General features: G+C 43.9%; 1 protein-coding gene across 1 annotated transcript in view; it reads right to left on the bottom strand.

Annotated features, from left to right (window-relative positions):
- The window catches only part of mgat4c (mgat4 family member C), a 568,633-nt gene extending 541,299 nt beyond the window's left edge, over positions 1–27,334 (bottom strand). Inside the window, exon 1 of the mRNA XM_034175902.1 lies at positions 27,278–27,334. The gene's annotated coding sequence lies outside the window, so the exon portion shown is untranslated. The remainder of the gene's footprint in view (positions 1–27,277) is intronic.
- Positions 27,335–27,674: the final 340 nt, after the last annotated feature.

Raw genomic sequence — 27,674 nt, 5'->3', positions numbered from 1 at the left:
CCGCTGGAGTGCGCAAATGGTTGTGGCAACAGCTGTTCGAGGCATCTGAGGTGGCTCCAATTTTTCATGAGTGGCATGCAATTCCTGCATTGTGCACCAGTCAGCTTCAACCGTGTTATGTGTGAAGGGGCCCTTAAGTATGACATTGTATTGTAAATATGTCTGGAGTAAACAGTTGTCAAAAACTGCAATGACTGTGTAAGGAGACTGGGGAGCGAACCCATGACAATTCTGAAAGGGTTTAAGGCATCTATAGCTGTGTTTGGGGAAGGTGTGCATAGTACAACTTTTATATCATGTATCAGCAGTTATACAGCTTCAGGGTGGTGTGGTATAACAGTTAAAATGATGTTTTATATTGTTTTCTAAATTTAATATGAATCAGAATGAATTCATTTTCACCTAAAAAAAAAAAATAGAATTTCTGCACAAAGAAGCTTGAGTTTTGACAGTTTTATTTGAAGTCCTGAGATATGAAAAGCATTTAAAAAAAGCCACAGACAATGGTTGTTTTCTTGTCGAGACGCATCAAAGTAAATTCAGAAAACTTTGACAAACACAAAAAAAATGCCTTTTGACTTAATTCTTAAGTAATGCCCATCAACACGTTCATCATTGCAAAAATGTCATGATTCATAAAACCAGTTGACAACTAAAATATATTTGCTGTCGATGTACTGGGAGGACAGTGTGAGTGTCGTCAGTCAATGAGATCCAGTAAGTTGGTTCAGTCCCATGGACTCACTCTGTTGCTAGGCAACAGCAGAGTACTGGGCCATTCCAAGAAAAAATAACCTTCATGCAAAACTACACCAAAGACAGAAAGACCACACCATCAACTGCTTACTTGAGGTTAATTCTCAGTAAATACCATCAGAACCATTATGTTCAGCAACAGCCAAGGTTAAAAGGCTGCTTTTGTTTGGCAATTATGCTTGCTTCCCCAGGACACCACAGAATATGTTATACAAATAATGATGTTATGTTTTCAATGGTACAAGTAAAAACATTCATTATTTGTTTTATATAATGGCTAAAATATATCCTGTCATTTGATATTTTATTAATTTCTAAACAACAGAAAAAGGACTTACATTTTGGTGTTCCACTGCTCCTAAAGTCCAAATTGTGACGTGTAGTCCAGTGATGCTGTGCACTGACTTCGGACTTCCATAAAAAAAAAGAAAAAAAAAAGACTTTGTGTAGTTCCTCAGTCCGGCTAAAAATCACATCAGCGTTTCATGTGAACAGGTCTTCATGCATCCAGACGGCTTACAGTGGAGTCAATTTTGTGTGTGTGTATATATATATATATATATATATGCATCATCAGTTAGCTCAATCAAATCATTGTGTCATTGGCCCCCCGTGTGTCGCGCACACTCGACTGTGTACATCCTCAGTGCAGTGAAAAAAAAATCATGTCAGAAATTAGTCCAGCTTGTCTTTCTTTCTTCCTGCTAACAGCCTCCAGACAGCACAGTGGATTTGTTTTGTGTGTGTGTGTGTGTGTGTGTGTGTGTGTGTATATATCTTACAAGAATTAGCAGCATCAGTTAGCTCAATCAAATTATGTCATGGGAGAGTCATCCCCGCTCACACACACACACGCTACCTGGTCGGCGTTTGTGCGTGCGTGTACTACCATAAAAGACTGTGTACATCCTCAGTGCAGCGAAAAAAAAAAAAATCACATCAGAAATGAGTCCAGCTTTTCATTCTGTCTTCCTGCTAACAGTCTCCAGACAGCACAGTGGATTTGTTTCGTGTGTGTGTACGCGCGCATGCGTGACGCATTATATAGCCATTATATAATAGTCTACTATCTATCATAGCACTACAACTGCGAACAGTTGTCACTGTTAATTGATCTGTGGATTTGCTTTACCTGTGTCGCCTTTTTGATGTAACAGTGTTCACCCCAAAGCAATTCATTGTTGCTGATGGCAAAAGATGTTGACTGGGTAAATTTATTGCTTACAGGCAGGTGATGAGTTTGAACTGCAAAAGGAAATCCAAGAAAATCTTTTCTTTTTCTATTGACTGTATTATCTCTCGAGGAGAGAGAAAATGGTATGTTTAGATAACATGCTGAAAATTAGGGTTTGGAAGGGTAATGAAAATCATTAGTTGAGACAGTGGGTCATTCATGGTACATTAGTCAACTGTCCCAATTACCTTCAGAAAGAAATTAATGTTCAAATGTAAATTTTAAAATGACACAATGAATACATTTAAGAACCACAACTATCGAACTAGACGTAGACAACATAGGATTGACAAAGGGAACTGTGGACCTCATGCAAGAACATTTTAGCAGGTTTTCGCAGATAACCCGTAAGTTGGAGAGGAAATGGCGTCTCACTAATTTAGAAGATCTTCTCTTAGCCTGGAAAAAGAGTCTGTTGCTCTATAAAAAGCCCTCCGTAAAGCTAGGACATCTTACTACTCATCACTAATTGAAGAAAATAAGAACAACCCCAGGTTTCTTTTCAGCACTGTAGCCAGGCTGACAAAGAGTCAGAGCTCTATTGAGCCGAGTTGTTGTGTGTGGGCCGCCGGAAGAGGAGGTACTGCTGGCCCACCACCAGTGGGCGCCCTGCCTGAAGTGCGGGCTTCAGGCACGAGAGGGCGCTGCCGCCATGGACACAGCCGGGGGTGACAGCTGTCGCTCATTACCTCTTGACAGCTGTCACCCATCTACTCAACATCATCTCACTCCATAAAGACCAGACGTCATCTCCACCTCGTTGCCGAGATATCATACTTCATTGGAGGTAATATCCTCAGCCGTTTGTGTTTTTTGCAATATATCTGTATATTGTGAGTGTTTGCAGGAGTACCGGTTCCTTTTTCTGTGGAGGCTGAGTGAGTGCAGGACAGCACTCTTTTCCCCTGAGGAATCACTGCGGTACTCTGCACCATATTGAGTGAGAGGTGGAGGTGGCATTCCCACCGTTGTTGTTACTGGGTGTACACACACCCACACTTGACTGTCTTTGTTCTTCGCCAGCAGTACCAGATCCGACAGTCGGGGACGGTGATCACCTGGGAATTCGGGACTTGGCGGCTCCAGTATTCACCAGGTTCTGGGGCGGCGGAAATCGTGTGGTTCCGGCTCTTCTCAGGACAGACGTCTTCTATCCTCGAGCCTGCCCACACGTCACCTTTGTGGATTGACTGTAATGATATTCTGAGATTGTCTGTATATTCGTTGTGCACATTCACAACATTAAATTGTTACCTTTTGGCTCATCTATTGACCGTTCATTTGCGCCCCCTGTTGTGGGTCCGTGTCACTACACTTTCCCAACAGGATATCTCAGCCAGCATCATGGACTCCGAGGGGCGTCACCCGGCTGTTGAACGACCAATGGGAGAGCAGGGAGCGCAGGCGTCTGCAGGAGACGTGATTGGTGAGCTGCAGCACATTCTCACCGCCTTTACGGCTCGGTTGGATCAAATGACCGAGCAAAACATCCTCCTGAACCGCAGGGTGGAGGCTCTTTCCGCACAGATGGCGGCGAGCGCTCAGGGCGCTGCTGCAGCTCGTCCTCCTGTCGACCCTGTGCAGGATATAAACGTTCCAGTGGTGGTTCAACAACCCCTCCCACCATCCCCTGAAGCATACATAAGCCCTCCTGAGCCGTACGGAGGTTGTGTGGAGACGTGCGCGGACTTTCTTATGCAGTGTTCGCTCGTCTTCGCACAACGTCCCGTCATGTACGCGTCAGATGCTAGTAAAATAGCTTATGTGATTGCTCTGCTTCGGGGTAAGGCACGCGCCTGGGCTACGGCGCTCTGGGAACAGAACTCACGGTTGTTATCAGCATACACTGGGTTTGTGGGGGAGTTCAGAACAGTGTTTGATCATCCTAACAGAGGAGAGACCGCTTCAACTGTGCTGCTGTCAATGAGACAGGGACACGAGAGCGCAGCCGCTTATGCAGTCAACTTCCGGATCGCGGCTGCGAGGTCCGGCTGGAATAACGTTGCGCTCCGCGCCGCCTTGATAAACAGACTGTCGTGGGTTCTGAAGGAGCAGCTGGTAGCTAAGGAGGAACCGCGGGATTTAGATGGGCTTATAGATCTTGTTATACGGTTAGACAATCAGTTGGAGGAACGCCGTCAGGAGCGAGGCGAAGGACGTGACTGGATACGCGCCGCCCCTCTCCCTTCCGGGTTCGAAAGGGGCCGCCCTCCCCACGCTCCACAGCCGCAGCGCTCAGTGGGGCAACAGCTCCCCCTGCTGACGTTGTTAGGGAAACGCACAGGGCCAAAATGAGGAGGCTGATCCGTGGAGAGTGTTTTCTCTGCAGCTCTAAGGAGCACACACAGAGAAACTGCCCCAAACGGCCAAAACGACAACACTCGCCCTTAGAGACTGGGCTAAGGGGGGGTCAAAATATTCAAGTGAGACACACACAGATTGCCACCCGACTCCCAGTCACAATCCTGAGCGGGGATTTAACTCTTCAAGCCCCAGCACTGGTGGACACGGGGTCAGAAGGGAATCTGCTAGACAGCAGATGGGCAAGGGAGGTAGGGCTCCCTCTGGTGGCACTTCCTTCGTCATTGCAGGTTCGGGCACTAGATGGCACCCTCCTCCCTTTAATCACACACAAGACACAACCAGTAACTCTGGTGGTGTCTGGAAACCATCGGGAGGAGATTGAGTTTTTTATAACTCCCTCTACCTCCCGCGTGATTTTGGGTTTCCCATGGATGTTGAAGCACAATCCCCGGATTGATTGGCCATCTGGGGTGGTGGTTCAGTGGAGCGAAACCTGCCATCGGGTGTGTTTAGGATCCTCGGTTCCTCCCGGTTTACAGGCTAAGGAGGAGGTCAAAGTCCCTCCCAATCTGACGGCAGTGCCGGTTGAGTACCACAATCTTGCTGATGTCTTCAGCAAGGATCTGGCACTCACCCTTCCCCCGCACCGTCCGTACAATTGTGCCATTGATTTGGTTCCAGGCCACGACCTGAGCGCGAATCAATGGAGACCTACATCCGGGACTCATTAGCCGCCGGGCTGATCCGGAACTCCACCTCCCCGATGGGGGCAGGTTTCTTTTTTGTGGGCAAGAAAGATGGCGGACTCCATCCATGCATTGATTACAGGGGGCTGAATGAGATTACGGTTCGCAATCGATACCCGTTGCCATTGTTGGATTCCGTGTTCACCCCCCTGCATGGAGCCAAAATCTTTACTAAGCTGGATCTTAGAAATGCGTTTCACCTGGTTCGGATCCGGAAGGGAGACGAATGGAAGACGGCATTTAACACCCCGTTAGGTCACTTTGAGTACCTGGTCATGCCGTTCGGCCTCACCAACGCCCCCGCGACGTTCCAGGCCTTGGTTAACGACGTCTTGCGGGACTTCCTGCACCGATTTGTCTTCGTATATCTGGACGATATTCTCATCTTTTCTCCGGATCCTGAGACCCATGTCCAGCATGTACATCAGGTCCTGCAGCGGTTATTAGAGAACCGACTGTTTGTGAAGGGCGAGAAGTGCGAGTTTCACCGCACGTCTTTGTCCTTCCTGGGGTTTATCATCTCCTCTAACTCCGTCGCCCCTGATCCGGCCAAGGTCGTGGCGGTGAGAGATTGGCCCCAACCAACAATCCGTAGGAAGCTGCAACAGTTCCTCGGCTTTGCTAATTTCTATAGGAGGTTCATTAAGGGCTACAGTCAGGTAGTTAGCCCCCTGACAGCCCTGACCTCTCCAAAAGTCCCCTTCACCTGGTCGGATCAGTGCGAAGCCGCGTTCAAGGAGTTGAAACGACGGTTCTCTACTGCGCCAGTTTTGGTGCAGCCCGACCCTAGCCGCCAGTTCGTGGTTGAAGTGGACGCCTCTGACTCAGGGATAGGAGCCGTGCTATCCCAGAGCGGAGAGACCGATAAGGTTCTTCATCCGTGTGCCTACTTTTCACGTAGGTTGACCCCGGCTGAACAGAACTATGACGTCGGCAATCGAGAACTCCTTGCGGTGAAAGAGGCTCTTGAGGAGTGGAGACACCTGCTGGAGGGATCGTCTGTGCCATTCACGGTTTTCACTGACCATCGGAACCTGGAGTATATCAGGACTGCCAAGCGGCTGAACCCCAGGCAAGCCCGCTGGTCACTGTTCTTCGGACGTTTTGACTTCCGGATCACCTATCGTCCCGGGACCAAGAACCAGAGATCGGATGCCTTGTCCCGGGTACACGAAGACGAAGTCAAAACGGTGCTGTCGGATCCACCGGTGCCCATCATTCCGGAGTCCACTATCGTGGCCACCCTCACCTGGGACGTGAAGAAGACCGTCCGGGAGGCCCTGGCACGGAGCCCGGACCCCGGAACCGGTCCGAAAAACCATCTGTACGTCCCACCAGAGGCCAGAGCTGCAGTCTTGGACTTCTGTCACGGTTCCAAGCTCTCCTGTCATCCAGGGGTGCGAAGGACTGTGACAGTTGTCCGGCAGCGCTTCTGGTGGGCGTCTATGGAGGCCGACGTCCGGGAATATATTCAGGCCTGCACCACCTGTGCCAGGGGCAAGGCAGTACATAAGAAGGCCCAAGGACTCCTCCAGCCGCTGCCGGTGCCTCATCGCCCCTGGTCCCACATCGGCCTGGATTTCGTCACGGGCCTCCCGCCGTCCCAGGGCAACACCACCATCTTCACGATAGTGGATAGTGGACTTCGTGGCCCTCCCGAAGCTCCCAACAGCCCAGGAGACAGCAGACCTCCTGGTCCACCACGTTGTCCGTCTGCATGGGATACCCTCCGACATCGTCTCAGATCGTGGTCCCCAGTTCTCCTCACACGTCTGGAGGAGCTTCTGCAGGGAACTGGGGGCCACCGTGAGCCTCTCGTCCGGGTACCATCCACAGACGAACGGACAGGCAGAGCGGGCCAACCAGGAACTGGAACAGACCCTCCGCTGCGTCACATCCGCGCACCCGACGGCCTGGAGTAACCATCTGGCCTGGATCAAGTATACGCATAACAGCCAGGTGTCTTCTGCCACCGGCCTCTCCCCATTTGAGGTGTGTTTGGGGTATCAGCCCCTGTTGTTTCCCGTGGTGGAGGGAGAGGTCGGTGTTCCCCCTGGTCCAGGCCCACCTGCGGAAGTGCCGTCGGGTGTGGCGCTCCGCCCGTTCTGCCTTGTTGAAGGCCCAGACAAGGGCGAAGACCCATGCAGACCGCCGGCGATCCCCGGCCCCTGCTTACCAGCCCGGGCAGGAGGTGTGGCTTTCCACAAAGGACATCCCCCTCCAGGTGGACTCCCCAAAACGTCAGGACAGGTACATTGGCCCCTTCAAGATCCTCAAAGTCCTCAGTCCTGCCGCAGTGAAGCTCCAACTCCCGACTTCACTGCGGATCCATCCGGTTTTCCACATGTCACGTATCAAACCTCACAACACCTCACCCCTCTGTGCTCCCGGACCGGTGCCGCCTCCTGCTCGGATCATTGACGGGGAGCCGGCTTGGACGGTGCGCCGGCTCCTGGACATCCGTCAGATGGGCCGGGGGTTCCAGTACTTGGTGGACTGGGAGGGGTATGGACCCGAAGAACGCTCCTGGGTGAAGAGGAGCTTCATCCTGGATCCGGCCCTCATGGCCGACTTCTACCGTCGACACCCCAACAAGCCGGGTGGGGGGGGGTCCTGTTGTGTGTGGGCCGCTGGAAGAGGAGGTACTGCTGGCCCACCACCAGTGGGCGCCCTGCCTGAAGTGCGGGCTTCAGGCACGAGAGGGCGCTGCCGCCATGGACACAGCCGGGGGTGACAGCTGTCGCTCATTACCTCTTGACAGCTGTCACCCATCTACTCAACATCATCTCACTCCATAAAGACCAGACGTCATCTCCACCTCGTTGCCGAGATATCATACTTCATTGGAGGTAATATCCTCAGCCGTTTGTGTTTTTTGCAATATATCTGTATATTGTGAGTGTTTGCAGGAGTACCGGTTCCTTTTTCTGTGGAGGCTGAGTGAGTGCAGGACGGCACTCTTTTCCCCTGAGGAATCACTGCGGTACTCTGCACCATATTGAGTGAGAGGTGGAGGTGGCATTCCCACCGTTGTTGTTACTGGGTGTACACACACCCACACTTGACTGTCTTTGTTCTTCGCCAGCAGTACCAGATCCGACAGTCGGGGACGGTGATCACCTGGGAATTCGGGACTTGGCGGCTCCAGTATTCACCAGGTTCTGGGGCGGCGGAAATCGTGTGGTTCCGGCTCTTCTCAGGACAGACGTCTTCTATCCTTGAGCCTGCCCACACGTCACCTTTGTGGATTGACTGTAATGATATTCTGAGATTGTCTGTATATTCGTTGTGCACATTCACAACATTAAATTGTTACCTTTTGGCTCATCTATTGACCGTTCATTTGCGCCCCATGTTGTGGGTCCGTGTCACTACACTTTCCCAACACGAGTATTCCTTTAACTTTAACTAGTAATGACTTCATGACTTTCTTTGCTAGTAAAATTTTAAGCATTAGAGAAAAAATTACCCATAACCATCCCAAAGACGTATCGTTATCTTTGGCTGCTTTCAGTGATGCCGGTATTTGGTTAGACTCTTTCTCTCCGATTGTTCTGTCTGAGTTATTTTCATTAGTTACTTCCTCCAAACCATCAACATTCCCATTCCTACCAGGCTGCTCAAGGAAGCCCTACCATTAATTAATGCTTCGATCTTAAATATGATCAATCTATCTTTATTAGTTGGCTATGTACCACAGGCTTTTAAGGTGGCAGTAGTTAAACCATTACTTAAAAAGCCATCACTTGACCCAGCTATCTTAGCTAATTATAGGCCAATCTCCAACCTTCCTTTTCTCTCAAAAATTCTTGAAAGGGTGGTTGTAAAACAGCTAACTGATCATCTGCAGAGGAATGGTCTATTTGAAGAGTTTCAGTCAGGTTTTAGAATTCATCATAGTACAGAAACAGCATTAGTGAAGGTTACAAATTATCTTTTTATGGCCTCAGACAGTGGACTCATCTCTGTGCTTGTTCTGTTAGACCTCAGTGCTGCTTTTGATACTGTTGACCATAAAATTTTATTACAGAGATTAGAGCATGCCATAGGTATTAAAGGCACTGCGCTGCGGTGGTTTGAATCATATTTATCTAATAGATTACAATTTGTTCATGTAAATGGAGAATCGTCTTCACAGACTAAGGTTAATTATGGAGTTGCTAGGACCAATTTTATTCACTTTATACATGTTTCCCTTAGGCAGTATTATTAGACGGCATTGCTTAAATTTTCATTGTTACGCAGATGATATCCAGCTTTATCTATCCATGAAGCCAGAGGACACACCAATTAGCTAAACTGCAGGATTGTCTTACAGACATAAAGACATGGATGACCTCTAATTTCCTGCTTTTAAACTCAGATAAAACTGAAGTTATTGTACTTGGCCCCACAAATCTTAGAAACATGGTGTCTAACCAGATCCTTACTCTGGATGGCATTACCCTGACCTCTAGTAATACTGTGAGAAATCTTGGAGTCATTTTTGATCAGGATATGTCATTCAATGCGCATATTAAACAAATATGTAGGACTGCTTTTTTGCATTTACGCAATATCTCTAAAATTAGAAAGGTCTTGTCTCAGAGTGATGCTGAAAAACTAATTCATGTATTTATTTCCTCTAGGCTGGACTATTGTAATTCATTATTATCAGGTTGTCCTAAAAGTTCCCTGAAAAGCCTTCAGTTAATTCCAAATGCTGCAGCTAGAGTACTAACAGGGACTAGAAGGAGAGAGCATATCTCACTCATATTGGCAAGGTTTTGAATAATCAGGTCCCATCTTATCTTAGGGACCTCGTAGTACCATATCACCCCAATAGAGCGCTTCGCTCTCAGACTGCAGGCTTACTTGTAGTTCCTAGGGTTTGTAAGAGTAGAATGGGAGGCAGAGCCTTCAGCTTTCAGGCTCCTCTCCTGTGGAACCAGCTCCCAATTCAGATCAGGGAGACAGACACCCTCTCTACTTTTAAGATTAGGCTTAAAACTTTCCTTTTTGCTAAAGCTTATAGTTAGGGCTGGATCAGGTGACCCTGAACCATCCCTTAGTTATGCTGCTATAGACGTAGACTGCTAGGGGGTTCCCATGATGCACTGTTTCTTTCTCTTTTTGCTCTGTATGCACCACTCTGCATTTAATCATTAGTGATTGATCTCTGCTCCCCTCCACAGCATGTCTTTTTCCTGGTTCTCTCCCTCAGCCCCAACCAGTCCCAGCAGAAGACTGCCCCTCCCTGAGCCTGGTTCTGCTGGAGGTTTCTTCCTGTTAAAAGGGAGTTTTTCCTTCCCACTGTCGCCAAGTGCTTGCTCACAGGGGGTTGTTTTAACCATTGGGGTTTTTCCGCAATTATTGTATGGCCTTGCCTTACAATGTGGAGCGCCTTGGGGCAGCTGTTTGTTGTGATTTGGCGCTGTATAAATAAAATTGATTTGATTTGATTTTCCTTAAATTCCCTGTCCTATTTTAGTACAGTGGACCTGTACAGACATACTACACCAGATTCAGCAAATGCTCATACATTCAGAGAACTGCATAAATTACATGTGTAAGCATCCCCCCCCTGTATACATACCAAATAAGGCTACACGCCATACCCATACATATCACAGTCAAGCAGTCAGGACACAGATTGAGCCTTTTTCCCAAAGGCAAACTTGCCATTCTGCTATCAGAGAAATGCATGAGAAAATGTGTAATTGTGAATAGTTGGAGAAAAAAAAAATGGAATCAAGAGATTCGCTATAGCCAGCAAGTAGGAATGCCTATTAAGTGTTTTGAATACCATTTCAACCCACTGGGAGTCACACACAATTTCTGAAATATGTAAGTACAGGTAAAGCCAGTTACCTCACATTCACATAAGTCGTGTTTTGGCTTTACTCATGGTCAATTTGTGGACCCTGAAAATTTAGACTACTGTAAAAATGTCAATTTTGATTTGACATTTTTGGGAGAGATCATCAGTGTGGACGATTCTGGATGATTATTTCTTCTTCCTCCTCAGCTGCTGCACATCAGGGATGAGTGCTTTGTCTCTTTTTTGCATATTCATACACGAGAGGGGCAGGCCTGTGGCTTCACTGCGAGGGGCAAGCGTGTGCCCCAGGCACCTGCCTCAGGTGTGAGAGGTGAGCACATGCCTCGGGTGTCATCAGATCATTCTTTCATTCTCCACATTGTCTCGTCCATGTTGTCTTTGAGTTCTATGAAGATTTTCAAGCAAGTTATGTTTGTTAAAGCAAGCATGTTTTCAAGAGTGCAAGTGGTCATCATGTCCAGTTGTGGGAAGGATTTAAAGAGGAAAATCATAGTCAGATCCATAAACTAAACAAATTGGAACATCCAGACGGTCTGTAATGGTAAATCACGAACCAAGGTTTGTCAAGAAGAAGAGGTGGCTGAGTCAGCCTTCCGTGGGTAGCTGAAAGAAGAAGACAATCTAAAGACATTCATCTAAGAAGTCAACAGTGATGAAGGGCTAAAGAGGAGAAGGGTTCCCCATGTGCAGAACCGAGCTCTTGGCAAAGACCTCTTCAACTGGTTTAAAGACCATAGGGTAGAGGGTATTCAAATCTGTGGTCCTATCATCCAGTCCAATGCTGAACAGTTCAATGAAGTGATGAGAGGTTCTTCAGCATTCAAAAGTTCACAAGGATGGTTGCACCGCTGGAAGAAATGACACTGCATTGTCAAGAAGACCATCACTGTGGAGGTCTGTTCTGTGGACACTGAAGCTGCTGAGGCCTTTCTTCCTCAACTTCAAACCCTGGTTGAAGAAGGCAATCTGTTAGCATTGCAGATTTACAATGCTGATGAGATGGCTCTGTATAACAGAGCGCTGCCTATGACTGCATTTCCCACAAGACAAGACCATGGCTCCAAGCAGTCTGGGGACTGACTGACCATGCTGCTGTGCACCAACTTGGAAGGAGACCATAAGCTGGCCCCATTGATGATTGGAAAATTGCGGTCTCCAAGTTGCTTCCATCACATGAACCTGGACACTCTTCCCGTGCTTTATGTTAACTCCCACAATGCCTGGATGATGACCTCCATCTTCCAGGAATTTTCATAAAGACATTTGTGCCATCTGTGAAGAAGTACCTACCATGGAGTGGAAGAGAAGGCTGTTCTACTCCTACACAACTGTCCCGCTCATTCCCCAGATGAGATCCTGGTTTCAAGATATAGAAAGATTAAAGTGATGTACCTACCAAAAGATATCACAAGCAAGATCCAGCCCATGCACCAAGGAGTAATCAGCACCCTGAAACAGCTCGACAGAAAGAAACTCATCAAGGAGATGGTGTCAGTCGACTCTGGGATGCAGACCTTTCTGTGAGAGCTGATTTGAAGGCAGTCATCCATAACGTGGATGGTGCCTGGAAGTTCATTTGCAAGGACTCCGGAAAGAAATGTTGGACTAAGGCCCTTGGATATCCCTCAGCAGTGAAGATCATGTTCCATTGAGCCAGCTTATTCCAGCCAGCTCCATCCACCAGCAGCCAGCCATCCACCTGTCAGCTTGCAGATGACAATGAAGATGATACTGACTTCGTGGGGTTCACCCAGGAAGACCTCCAGACATCCACCTTTCAGCAAATTGGAGCTGTCATGCAGGACCAGCAGTGTTCATCCATGAAGGAGCACATTGTGACCTGGACCACCAAAGATGAAGATGCTGATTTAGCTGAAACCTGCACCAACCAGCCCTCATTGCTGGAGTGCACCAGCCCGAGAAGGTAGAAAAATATCCCAAACACAATCCAGATGAAGAAATCATAATAATGCAGGAAGGAATCAACACCAAGAAGATGGTGAAACTCTACAACTGCCTGGGTTACAAGGCCAAGAAGATCCAGATCCAAGTTCATCTTTGTAACTTTAAAAGAGGACTGGAGGAACATTGGGTACAACCTAAGATCTACACTTTCTTCAAGAAGTAATATGGTTTTGGAAGTAATCTGGTTTTGTGGACCCCAACTTCTGCAAGTTAACAAGGTTTACCTGTAATAGTCTGATGCTCCCCACTAAATGACTCACTCAAAAAAGTAATCATATACCCACCTGAGGAGGTGAGCTAAAATTCAACCACTGCACCATGTATGCAGCAATCCTCTAGTCTACCCAGGTCAGAACTAGATACTTTTTATAAAAACAAAGGGGCTTTATCTCATTAGTACAGAAAAGAAGAAGAAAACAGTCTGTCTAAAGGGAAATGAAAGTTTTTTTTTTTTTTTATTTAGCTAAAACAGCTCAAATTAATTAGTCTTCTTTCTCACTCTGTTCATTATTCCAACTGTAAACACATTAGTCAAATGAAATGTTTGTCAGCACACCTGGCTTTCTTATCATCACATTGTGGCTGATATGGTGGTTCAGCTTTCCAATGTGCTGAGAGCAGAGTATTAAGGAAACCCAGCGCCATTTATGGGATGTGGTACCTGCTGCCTCTTCTACCGATAGCTGCCTCCCAGGAAGCCTTAATGTATGAGATTTGTCAGTGTCAATTTTCCAGCTAATCTCTCTGGTCCACCTCCCTGCTGATGCCACCACCCATTCATTCAGCTGCTCTTTCTATACCTGCTCACAACATTGCACGAAGGACCACAAAACCTTGGAAAACCGTCACTGAGGAAATCTGAGGATCTGCAGTATGACCCCGAATGTATGGTCCATACCCATCAAACATAAAATGATGCCTCATGTGCTTCTTCTAAACATGTCAACAATGATATGATGGAGATTAATTTGAAGTTTCACTCATGAGTATCAAAGCAGATCTCATTATAGTGTATATACGAGGTCTGTGAGAAAAGTATCCGACCTTTTTATTTTATGCAAAAAATATATGGATTTGATTCATATGTTTTTATGTCAGCCAAACTTGAACCTTCGTGCGCATGCGTGAGTTTTTTCACGCCTGTCGGTTGCGTCATTCGCCTGTGGGCAGGCTTTGAGTGAGCACTGGTCCACCCCTCTCATCGTTTTTTCATTGCGAGGAAATGGCAGAATGATTTGGGCTTTGTTCCATCAGAATTTTTTCAGAAACTGTTAGAGACAGGCAGCTGGAAACCATTCGGAAAATTCAGATGGCTTTTGGTGAAAATTTTATGGGCTTCACAGAGATTAAGGAGTGTTACTACCGCTTTAAGGATGGCCCACAATGGCACACGGTGCGCCGTGCTCCGAGCTGCGATCGACAGGCAGAAACCATCATTTCATTTCTAAACGGATGGCTGTGTCGATCCGGGACCGTCGTGTGCAATTTCTCTGGTTATCACAAGAGCTGGACATCAGCCATTTTCCGGCAGATTTCACTTGTAATAAGAGATTTTGTCATGGAAAGCCACGCGGAGGCTTCGCGCGTCACAACAGATTCGCTGATGGAGCAAGACAAAGAACACCTCAGTTTTGGAGTGTCAGAGGACAAGTTGGGACATGCCTTTCTCGGCTTTCAGTGGCTTACCAGTCGAGTGAGTATAAGAGAAATTGTGGAGAGCGGGGCATGTTTGGAATTCACCAGCCATCAGACCAGGCTAAGGATCTGTGTTTGACGACATGCAATGACATTCTCACATTAAACAAGCCATGCGCAGGCATCTCTAGATCGACTGTGGATGTAGATTTTCTACGTTTTCCATCACATCTGGGAATTGATCAAGAGACAGCCTTGCTCACTGCCAAGGGATTGTTTTAACCACTCAGCTGGAACTCTTAGACCCCTGTCACACATAGTAAGAATATGCAGGAACCAGGTCAACTGAGGCTGACATGGCCAAAATGGTCATAATCCGGATGTAGTCGGGAGGGAAAGAGGTGTCCAGACTGCCTCGTACACACCTGCACAATCACAGCCAAAGTGTATTTAGACAACAGTTGTTACATAGACTAACAACTGTCCACTGTGAGGTGCATGTGTCTGATTGCTGTACTTACGTGGACATAAATAAAAACATATACTGACCTGGCGACAAGCTGCAGTGAACGAGTTCACGCATGAGCGCCCACAGCCTGCCAGGTTGAAACGGACTGTCCACAAGACACGCGAGTTGTGCAGAACACGTGCACGGCTGACTGGACACACTAGACCAGTAGATGTGGACATCAGCGCACACTGATTCTCATTCATGTCATTTCATGACTGTATGTCTGTGACCATGGGTCATCTACAGAGGAAGAGACAGATCATATTTGTATTGCTTGATATCACTTGATAAATGCCGTGTTTTTATATGGTGTGGGATTTTAAATTTGTTTTTGTAATACTTCCATGTCTTTTCTGATATGAGGCAGATTCCCGCAGCTTTCGAAGAACAGCTCCGTAGCTCAGTAGTAAAGTTGTTGACTGGTAATCAGAGCTTTTGGAAGGTGCGGGCTCGTGTCCGGTGGGTGGTATATGTGTTTTTCTTTCTTTTTTTATTTATTCCACATAAGCGGCGCAATGTGGCCCCACAGGTACTGGCTGGTTTTCTTTTTTATTTATTCCACATAAGCGGCGCGATGTGTTGCACCTTGCACTGTTCCTGCTCGAAAGACACCGTCACGAGGTGTGCACGATCCTGGTTCGAGAGCTCGTGCACGCCTGCCCACTGGCGCAATGTTTCGTGGTGCGCAAATTCGAACTGTTTTGCGCCGTTTTGTTGTATTTGTCCAAACGTCGTCCAAACTTTGCATAATGTGTGAAGGGGCCTTTAACTTGGACAATACTGTGCATACAGTTTGTGACACAGTATCTTTCTTAGATGTGTAAGTCAGAATTTTGTCCATGTGGGGCAGGTTAAAAAGTCTTAAAAACATTGATATTCAGTTTGAGTTGAAATGTAGACAGTTTAATTCATATTCAAATGTATTCAAATTTGGATTTAGATTACAGATTAGTGACACAACAATAATTAGTACCTGAAAAATAATCCAAATTTTTGGCACATAATGTACTTAAGAATTGTTTGGTTTGACAGCAAACATTTTCTTCCCTGCTCATTAAGAACTAATTACACTTTAATTGATAGGTAATGAGTGTGCAACCTTACACTCCAGAAAACTTTATTTTTGGTTGACTCACTCAAAGAAAAAACTTAATTTCCAGCCAAAAATTTCAAGTCTTGTTCCATGTTAAAACTGGGCAGATATATTTGGACAATGCCGGTTTATTGTGGCCAGCCTAAGGCACAGCTGTGCAATAATCATGTTGTGCATGCAGTATCTTTATATACCACACCTGTGAGGCGGGATGGATTATCTCGGCAAAGGAAAAATGCTCACTAACAAAGATTTAGACAGTTTTGTGAACAATATTTGAGAAAAATATGTATTTTGTGTATATGGAAAATGTTTTAGATCTTTGAGTTCAGCTCATGGAAAATGGGAGCAAAACCAAGTGTTGCATTTATATTTTTGTTTAGTGTAAATTTGTACACGTAATATGTAAAAACTTAAACATTTGGAAATAGTTGCCAATCAGCCATTTTTATTGTCACATTTGAATTCAGCATGCCAAAATCCATAATAAACAGCACATTTTATTTCTAAAGCAGACAACTTCTAAAAAAATGTATACCAGTGTCATCAGTCCAGTGGTACCCAAGCATCATCCAAAGTAGCCTATTGCCCAGAACATCTAGTTAACGTCTTAGGTCTCTGGCTCGCATCCAGGTCTCAAAACTGTACTTTAAGACAAAAATCACAAGAACCCTAAAGACTTAGAACTTCATTCTCCTGAAAATATATCAGCATCACCACACACCAACTGCCTCATTACTTTGCAAGCTGTTCTCAAGCATCTCTAAATGTCAAAGGCCAATAGCACAGTGCATCCATGTCAGATAATCATCATGATACTCAAAACTAATGAAAAATTAGTTGCAATTCATGCATATTTTAAACTCAACAGAATTTTCCACTCATAGTATAGGAGTAAAACTCATCATGTAATGCATTTTTCTCACAGACCAGGCATTTAGTAGCTGCTGAAACTTGAATAAACAAGCAGCATTTTGATGCTGATTTTATGTACACTTTTAAACCCTGTAAACCCAAGCATGTGTCTACAAATTATTAAGCAGCATATGTATTTTTTGCTCAACAGATTGAAAATATAGTGATGCAGGCAGCTCTGATTTTTGTGTGGGTGTTATTGTGCTGACAGAACATTTAATCTCTTTACTGGCTCGACTGCTTAGAGATTGCTTCGGCTGTGAGGGTGTGTATTAAATAATAATGCTCAGATTGAAAAACAACAAGATTTGTGGTGTAAATGTAAAATATTTTTAATTTAAACTTAAGTAATTTGCTTCCTCTCTAATATTCTTCTTGCTCTTTATAATGCTAAAGGCCACTTCACACATAGCATGATTGAAGCAGACTAGCGCAAAAAGGAGGAATTGCATGCCATTCGTAAAAAATCAGAGCCACCTCTAACGCCTCGTACACCTGTTGCTACAACCATTCGACCGAAAGACAGAGAGTGCCCTGTGAGAGCCCATTCAATTCCTCTCTTGGCAGGTGTCGGCCAAATTCCAGGCACCACACATGAACATCCAATACCACTCGTGGAGCACTTAGGAAATGTGTGGCCATTCGCACAGTTAGGACAAAAATGGTGAGCAGGCGACCACTTTCAAGCTGGCTGTGGAATTTGTCCAAGTGCTCCCACAACTGTGGTGTTGCCAAGCAACACACGTGGTGTGCCAGAGTGTCGGCTCCCCCATCAACACGTGGCTGCATGTGTATCACACGTGTGTTGCATCCCCCCCTCCCCCACAACACGTGGCGTGTGTTTTTCGCATGCCCCGCACCCCAGGGGAGCACACTTGCATGAAATTCTGATATGTATGTACAGATGGGGAGTGGCCAGCCAGAGCGCACACAGCATGGTGAGGCACCTGTCAGCTGATCACTGGCCAGAGACCCATTGACAGCTGCAAATGACAGCTCAGTGCACACGACGTGTCACATTAAAAACATAGAGACCACCGGCAGGACTGTTAGAGAAATAATAACTCCATACACAACTGCATGCCAAAATAACAACAAAAAAAATCATCACATAACACAGAAACAGAGAATGACACTTTGGTGTGTGCTCTGATCAGACAGGGGGCGTGGCTGGCTGCAAACAACAGCAACTGTTGAGATCTCCAGTTCTGTATGTCACAGCTCCAGAACACGTACCGTGTTTTGATGGACATGACCTTACAACTATCCGCCGTGACGTGTGCGTGTGTGCTTGCTGTCATCACGTGGAAATACATAAAACATATATCACTTCTGTGATGGGCTGGAGCGTGCAGACAGTGCCCACAGCGCCCACATTGACAGGTTGTCCCAGGTGAAACGGACCGTCAGATCACGTGGACACGCAGCAGGTGATCTGAATGTCACATCTGTTTGGCAGGACACGTGTGTCGGATGCATGCCCTGCGATCGGCACGCTGCAGGACTATATGACAAGCCAACAGTACAACAAATGCACCACTTTCAGTCATGTATCACTAAAAATACGCCATAACTAAGGTTTTGTTAGTTATTACGGCGCTTTTTTCACCGTAATTACAGATGATGAAAACATCCCTTGCTATACATCATCTAATTTTTCTCTTTTTTAAAAAAATACATTTATCTCTTTATTGAGTTTAGGCATTTTACACTACTGTTGTAAGGCAACGACTCTAGCGAAGGGTGGTAGTAAATTGCAGGTTCGAATCCTGCGAGTGGCATTTATTTTTTATTTAACCGCAGGGTTCTGTATTGGGTCCCCTTTTATTTATTATTTATATCAACCCACTGATTTTCACTAATTATACACCAATATTGAATCTATCATTGTCCGGTGATTGTAGTCATTATTTATATACCTGCTGGACATAATAAGATATAATGAGAGCGCACTGCTTCATTCATGTCATTTCATGACTGTATGTCTGTGAGGCACAGAGGGATCATACTTGTATTGTCTGCTAGATAAGAGTGATTAAATATTGGATATTGAGGTGTTTTTCTATGGTGTGTAGATTTTTTTTCTTTATCTCCACATCAGCGGGGCACAGACCAGTCTCACATTTTTTTTTTCATGCTCTCATGATGAAATGAGTCAAATTTTTGTGACTGTTTTTTTTTTTAACTCACTATTCCTAACCCTACTCCTACCCCGACCCAAACCTTAACCATAACCCAATCTTACTCCTTCCCCCCACCCTAACCATAACCACCCCATCTTAATTGGAGTTCACATGGGGTAAATTCAGTTGATTGGACCTGTCTACATATAAGGTCCCACAGTTGACAGTGCATCTCAAAGCACAAACCAAGCATTAAGTCAAAGAAATTGTCTGTAGACCTCCGAGACAGGATTGTCTTGAGGCACAAATCTGGGGAAGGATAAAGAAACATTTCTGCTGCTTTTAAGTTCTCAATAAGCACAGTTGCCTCCGACATCTGTAAATGGAAGAAGTTCGGATCCATCAGGACTCTTCCTAGAGCTGACCGCCCATCTAAAGTGAGCAATCGGGGGAGAAGGATCTCAGTCAGAGAGGTGATGAACAACCAGATGGTCACGGTCAGAGCTCCAGCATTCCTCTGTGGAGAGAGGAGAACCTTCCAGAAGGACACCCATCTCTGCAGCAATCCACCAATCAGGCCTGTGTGGTAGAGTGGCCAGATGGAAGCTACTCCTTAGTAAAAGGAACACGGCAGCCCACCTGGAGTTTCCCAAAAGGCACCTGAAGGACTCTCAAACCATGAGAAACAAAATTCTCTGGTCTGATGACACAAAGATTGAACTCTTTGGTGTGAATGCCAGGTGTTTGGAGAAAGCCAGGCACCATCCCTACAGTGAAGCATGGTGGTGGCAGCATCATGCAGTTTTAAGGCATAGCCACATTAAGTTTGAAAAAAAAAAGAAAAAAAAAAAAGCAACATAGGACCAAACATCACTGACACAATTATTTAATTTTGTATTGTTACGACTTGGTCAATAAAGGCATCATTTCTTTAAGCAGCATTTGGGTTAAAATAGGTCTGTTTCTTGAGCGTGAAGTGTGGTCATCATGACAAAACACAAAAGATTTCCTCTTTTGCTGCCATGAAAATCTTGTCATGAGTGCAGTATGATTCACTGATAATTCCATGAATGCATATTTATGCAGGGCAAGCATGTTGTTTTATATGGAGGTGAGATGACATAATTATTACCAGAAATCCTGACAATTTTGCACCACATGGACTGTCCACATCCAGTCTCTTTCACCTTCTATAAAATGATTAATAGAAATTTCCTCGGATTATATTAATATTTTGTGAACTTTGTCAAAACACTTTGTCTTTGGCTCATCTCCAGTGCTACACACAAAACAGTCCATGGCTCTGACTACACAATAAAAAAAAAAATGGATGAATAAATAAATAAATGAATAAACAATCCAAATGTCTGTTTTTGTATGTATGATGCTCGTCACAGGGAGCCCTTTCCCAATTTCAGCACCAGAGATGATAGTCTCTTTCTTTTTTATGCCATCCTTCTTCAATTTATCAATGATTTTTCCCTCCAGCCTCATTACGCTAGCCACCAACATATGCACATCTGTGGCACACAGTGGCATACAAATGGCACCAGTGGGGCAGACCAAAAAAAAGTTAAATTTTGGAGTCAACAAACATATTTTGAACATATTCAGGATATGAGCTGCGACTGTTTTTCAGCTAACGACACATCACTGATACGATTCATCAATAGCTGATATAACCATATGTGCAATGGATTATCTTGAGGTTGTGTGTGTGTCCACATATACTTTGGAGTTGTGTATGTCCATGTATGTTCATCGTGTATGTCCATTAATGACTTTTCATTTTATGGGTTCTTTAATAGATATCAACATATAGTACCTAGTTTGAGATTTCCATTTGATAGCATATAAATTATGTATTTTGTCTTCCTATAGTAAGCTAGCAGGGTTTATTTTAGATAGATACCAATACATATTACTTCATAGCTTCTGTTTCTATAATATAATAACCATAAGCTAGCTATAATTTAATTTTACTACTAGTCTGCAAACTCAGTATGCGTATACTACAATCTTCGCCTATATTAATATTTAGCTTTTAGAAGCTAACTCCTATAATATTATATATAAACCATTTTTCTTGTATATATTGTTTATTACCCTTATTTGTTGTGTGGGCCGCTGAAGAGGAGGTACTGCTGGCCCACCACCGCCAGAGGGCGCCCTGCCTGGAGTGCGGGCTCCAGGCACCAGAGGGCGCTGCCGCCTCACAGGAGCAGCCGGGGTGACAGCTGACACTCATCACCTATGACAGCTGTCACCACTCATCGGATCAGCATCGGTATATCAGCAAGACGTCATCTCCACCTCTTTGCCGAGATATCGTTCTACCTGGAAGGTAACATACCTCAGCTGACTGTTTGACAGTGATCTTTTGTGACTTTGTGCATTGTATTGTGGACTACTTTTCCAACGAGAGGTGGAGGAAGCTTTCCTGCCGTACGGATTCCTGGGTGCAAACGCGCCCTCATTTAATTGCTTTTTGTTCCTCGCCAGCAGTACCAGGTCCGACACGCGGAGGCAGTGGCCACCTGGGAGTTCGGGACTTGGCGGCTCCAGTATTCCTGGGGTCTGGTGGCGGAGGAAATCGTGTGGTTCCGGTTCTGCTTTGGACAGGCGTCTCCTATCTTTGAGCCTGCCCACACGACACCTTTGTGAATTGACTCTTGTCTATTGTTGTAATCTGTTGTATTTGTTGTGCACATTCACAACAGTAAAGTGTTGTTATTTGACCTACTCCATTGTCCGTTCATTTGCGCCCCCTGTTGTGGGTCCGTGTACCTACACTTTCCCAACACTTATTATTGTAATATCACCTATATACATGATGTCTATTTTCTTATGATATTTCTTATGATATATTATTATGATATGACCATTTTCTTGAGCCGCTTGGGTGGGTAGGGAGAGTTACCATGGGATAAAAAAGCTTTTCAACCTACCATCCCTGGTTCTCAAACCAGGCACCTAAGTGGCTCTACTCTACTCTATTCTACTCTTCCTTTTTTTTTTTTTATTTTAGATATACCTTAGTATTCACTAGTATAGTTCTACTTTAGAACTGGAATATATTACAGAAGACATACCTTACTGAATTTCATATATTTACTTCCACAAAAATCGATGAGTGTACAAGAAAAAAGCTAAAGGGAAGAGCTGAAATTTATGTCCTTCCAAAAACTGGCATCTCACTTGACAAGCCATCTTGTCAATTAACTTCAAGGTATATAATCAGGTGTATGATCCTGAAAAAAAAAAAAAACTGTCAACACTTTCTTGATGAATGGCATCTGGTCCATTAAATTAGGGTTACATTTCATGTATGCAATCAGGAGATTTCCAGTGACACTCTCATGCATTTTGCTATGAGCAACCAAAACAAATGGATCAGCACAACAGTTGTCAGAAGACCTCACACACAAATTGGTGAATCTTCATGAAGTTGGAGAAAAATGTAAAAATATTTCTAAATATTTTGGATATTTTGTTAGTTCCACATTTGATGTACATGTAAGGGCACAACAAAGAAGTGTAACACCAAGGAAAAAGTTGAAAGAGCTGGTAAGAAACTCGCTCGAGCAAACAGCAGGGAACTTTAAAAAGTCCTCCAAGGCAACTGGAATAAAAGTTAAAGTGTAGTCTGCACAACTCTGGATTGTTTGTGAGAAAAGTATGCAGGAATCTACTGTTTGCTTCGAAAACATAAGGCAGTGCAGTAGTATGCTAAAAGCACGTGGACAAATCAGTTTGGTACAAGTTTACTTGGTCTGATGAGATTGAAGCTGAATTATTTGGAGCCCCCTCGAATTGTTCCTAAGAAAAGACGTGTGGTCAGTGTGGGCGTTTAGTATCAACAGGAAAACGCTGCCGTTGTATTGTACAGTGAGGACAGCAGTAATATCACCGACACTTAAACCACCTACACATTGTGTCGTAACAATAAAGTCCTCTGTATCACACAATTTCCAGCATGCTCTGCACTCAGAATACTGGAGTGAAAAACACATTTTTATAACACTGCACTGTTCTCTGCTGATGGCAGCAGCCAAGAAAATAAAAAAAAAAGCATAACGCACTGCTAAAATACCCTCAGCCGCATGAGCATTGCATGCTTTATAATTTGCACTTGTTTAATTAATTATTAAGATCCTATTATCTTATGTACAATTTGTACATGTTCAAATCAAATCATCATTTATTCATGTTCTGCAAATCAAGGAATATTTGTAGATGACCGTCTGTGCATTTGCATGTATTAATAATGAGACAAATTTAACTCCATAGAAAGTTATCTTTGAGCTAGCAAAAGTTAGCATGCAAGCTAACGTCCACAAATCTCTTGTAAATGACACCAGAGGTGTTATCAGGTTACAAGAACAGTGTTTTCGAAGCATTTATTTCTCACTAGCTTTTACATAATATGCCAGAAACGAAGCAGCGAAACCAGGATGTGATGTTACCATGCTAACCTCCATAAAATGTCTTATAAATACATTCAGAGGCATTAATAGTTTTCAAAAACAGCATTTTCAGATTTAGAAGTGCGTATTTCTTGCTAGCTTTTACATAATATATGACAAATGTATATAAACACATAAAACAAAGCGTTTTTTAAGAGACCAGCAACTGACCTCTACTCTGATTGGCTGTCACGGGGATCACTCAAAAACTAAACAGATCTGATTATAACAGAATGCAACTTTTTAAACCTCTTAAAACAGATCAAGGTGAGCCAGACACATGGACGGAGAGACAGAGAGACAGAGAGATGGTTGGACAAAATGCCTTCGCAATACACGATGACCATATTGTGGCTTCAGGTAAATATATATACTTATCATATACTTATAAATGATACGCCAATATGACTGGATAAAACACTAAAGAATAAATAGCAATACACCCTTTTTTGCAGACGGGTAATATTTTTCATACAACCAGAGTAATCAACCTATCCAGACAGCGGAGCGGTGCCACGACGAAGAGGCGCGGTCAGAGGAACTGTGAAATACTGGTGAGTCACTATTAATAATTTCTTACGTGTCCAACCTTGTGGTTGATCGTTAAAATTAAATTTGTTAGTTCTAAATGCCATCATAATTATTTATAGGAAAACATTCTATTTTTTTTCTACTAAGGTTTGAACTTTGAGTGTTTACACAGGAGAGAAAAGTGAGAAAATGTTAATGCCTGTTTGAGAAAAGTGTATAAAGTGTGTAGCGAGGGGTTTTACACCCTTAAAACATTTATAATAATTGTAAAAAAATAACGCTGACTACTTCACGGATTTCACCTATCGTGGGTTATTTTAAGAATGTAACTCCCGCAATAAACGAGGGACCACTGTATATGATAAAATCCTTATCAAGTTGTTCACCAATGAATATGGCTTTTTATACCCTTCAGAAAACCATACAACATTTATCATTTATAAGTTATATGATAAAATCGTTATCAAGTTGTTTATTTTATTTTTTATGTTTATGACTGCATCTGTTTCTTGGTTTGTTACTATGCGGTGATGCAGTCATAAGCATTCAAAAAATCCACTACACAGGCTCAACAAAGTTGTGAAAGTAAATGGTGCTGTCTCTTTTTGGAAACACTAAAAATGAATATGAGTAGCTGGATTTGTCCATTCTCACCCTCTTGTGTCAGTAATTCAAAGACCAATAAATGCTACCATCTTTCCCAATTCTAACTTAAACAGGGATAAAACCAGAACAAACTGATTTAAAATGTGGTGAACTGATGCACCAGATTAATCAATCAATCAATATATGAGGTCTGTTAGAAAAGTATGCAACTTTTTTATTTTTTGCAAAAACCATATGGATTTGAATCACGTGTGATTGCATCAGCCAAGCTTGAACCTTCGTGCGCATGCGTGAGTTTTTTCACGCCTGTCGGTTGCATCATTCGCCTGTGAGCACGCTTTGTGGGAGGAGTGGTCCAGCCCCCTCAGCGCATTTTTATTGTCAGGAAAATGGCTGAACGATGGCCGCTTTGCTGCATCAAAATTTTTTCAGAAACTGTGAGAGATAGCCAGGTGGAAACCATTCGGAAATTCAGGTGGCTTTCGGTGAAGATCTTATGGGCATCACACAGATTAAGGAGCATTACAACCGGATTAAAGACAGCCCACAGCGGCTGAGGGCGCGCTGCGCTTTGAGCAGCCATCGACAGGCTGAAACGAGCAGATCTTTCCAAAGTGAAGGCTGTGTTGATCCGGGACGTCGTCTGACTACCAGAGAAATGGTAAGAGAGGTGGACATAGCACTTTTTTGGTACATTACACTGTTACAGGAGATTTTGTAATGAAAGACGTGCGGAATTCGCGTAATGACACAGAACAAAAAGCACCTCTGTGTTGGAAGTCTCACAGGACATGCCCAGCTCTTCCATCATTCAGAAGATTCAGACAGCATTGGGTGGCTTTTCAGTCGAGCGAGTATCCCAGAAATTGTCGAAGAGCTGGGCATGTCACAACATGTCCTGTGAGACCAACACGGAGGTGCTTTCGTTCCGCGCCATTAGCGGCTCCATGGTGAATTCCTCAGCTCCTGTTTTGATGACAAAATCTCCTTTAACAGTGGAATGTGCCGGAAAAGTGCTGATGTCCACCTTTTCTACCTTTTCCACCTGTAGTCAGACGACGTCCCCAATCAACACAGCAATCAGTTTGGAAATGATCTGGTTGTTTCAGCCTGTCGATCACCACTCGGAGTGCGGCGTGTCCTCTGCCATTGTGCGCCGTCTTTAAACCGGCTGTAACACTCCTTAATCTGTGTGATGCCCATAAAATCGTCCCTGAAAGCCATCTGAATTTTCCGAATGGTGTCCACCTGGCTGTCTCTCACAGTTTCTGGAAAAATTTGATGCAGTGCTGCATCAAATTTTTCCAGTTCAGACAGTTTCCTCACAATGAAAATCTGACGAGGGGGGAGGACCAGTGCTCACTCAAAGCCTGCCCACAGGCGAATGACGCAACCGACAGGTGTGAAAAAACTCACGCATGCGCACAAAGGTTCAAGCTTGGCTGATGCAATCACACGTGATTCAAATCCATAAGGTTATTGCAAAAAATAAAAAGGTCGGATACTTTTCTAACAGACCTCATATATATATATATATATATATATATATATATATATATATATATATATATATATATATATATATATATATATATATATATATATATATATATATATATATATTGAGCCTGTGTAATAATCCCACAGATGTGTCTGCCACGTGCTGGATGCTCCACTTGTCCTATGCAAATTAAAAACTTAATTTAACAGCCGCAGGGAGAACCATGACACACTGTTTGTCCAGAAGGAAAGTCAAACCAGAATAATAAAAAAAAATGGGTCGAATGAGTGAATGGGGATGACATCAAAAGGTTTCATCAATACTGCAAATTCATAAAGGCAAACTTTGAAACTTTGTTTCAAAGACTTTCAAACCTTTAAAAAAATATGTTTTTTAGAACACTGTTCCGGGGTCCGCATGAAATAGAACACATCCTATACTGTGTTGCCACATGCTGAAGGCTGTCACCGAATGAAACATGTATTCATATCTTTATAAGAATTCCAGATTTAAAGGCTATATACTGTGTATGCAATAGAATATACTGTATGTTGCTTTTATTGATAACATTTTTTAACAACATATATTGCCTGTAACAGAAACCAGTACATTCATTTTAGGGAGACCTGGATAAACAGGTGCAATGAAATTTAAAAACTAATTTTAAAATTCAGAAATATGAACCTATTCTTCTCAAAACGTTGGAGGAAAAAAGTTTAGCCTGTAATAAAATCCACTGTTTGACACTGTAAGATGGTTAGACTCATCAGAGGCATGTGGTCCAATGAATGGCTTTCAAGGTGTCTGTCCATCTAATTGACTAATTTGTTTTGTGCATCATGTCATGTCTTTTTCCTATGAGTTGGTTAGTGGAGGTCCAGTGGATTGTAACAGCAGATAGATGACACTGTCATGTGAAACTGATGCTGTAAACACTGTCCGTTTGAACCTTTCTGGAGTCCTGACAAAAGATTTTGTAGACAACTTTTGTGTGTGATGGCTGAAAATCACACAGTATGTGGAAAGTGTGTGTGTGTACACGTGTGTGTGTTTCACTCTTATGTTCTTACCTTGACTTTAACTGGGTTACAGTCCATTAGCAGGTTGGTCTTTATACGTCCATATCTGCAATTACACCAAACACAAACAAAAATAAATAAGTTATTAAAACATAAAATAATAATAATAATGATGATGATGATGATGATGATGATGATGATGATGATAATTCAATATATTTAATTTAGTTTATATAGCACCAAATCACAACAAAGCTGCCTCAAGGTGCTTCACACAAGTACGGTCTAACCTTACCAACCCCTAGAACAAGCACACAGGCAACAGTGGTAAGGAAAAACTCCCTCTGATAATATTGAGGAAGAAACCTCAAGCAGACCAGACTCAAAAGGGTGACCCACTGTTTAGGCCATTCTTCCAAAAATGTTTACAATACAGAACACAACAACA

Source organism: Thalassophryne amazonica, chromosome 8 (genome assembly GCF_902500255.1).
Source record: "Thalassophryne amazonica chromosome 8, fThaAma1.1, whole genome shotgun sequence".
Taxonomy (NCBI): domain Eukaryota; kingdom Metazoa; phylum Chordata; class Actinopteri; order Batrachoidiformes; family Batrachoididae; genus Thalassophryne; species Thalassophryne amazonica.
This window is presented reverse-complemented; position numbering and strand designations above follow the sequence as displayed.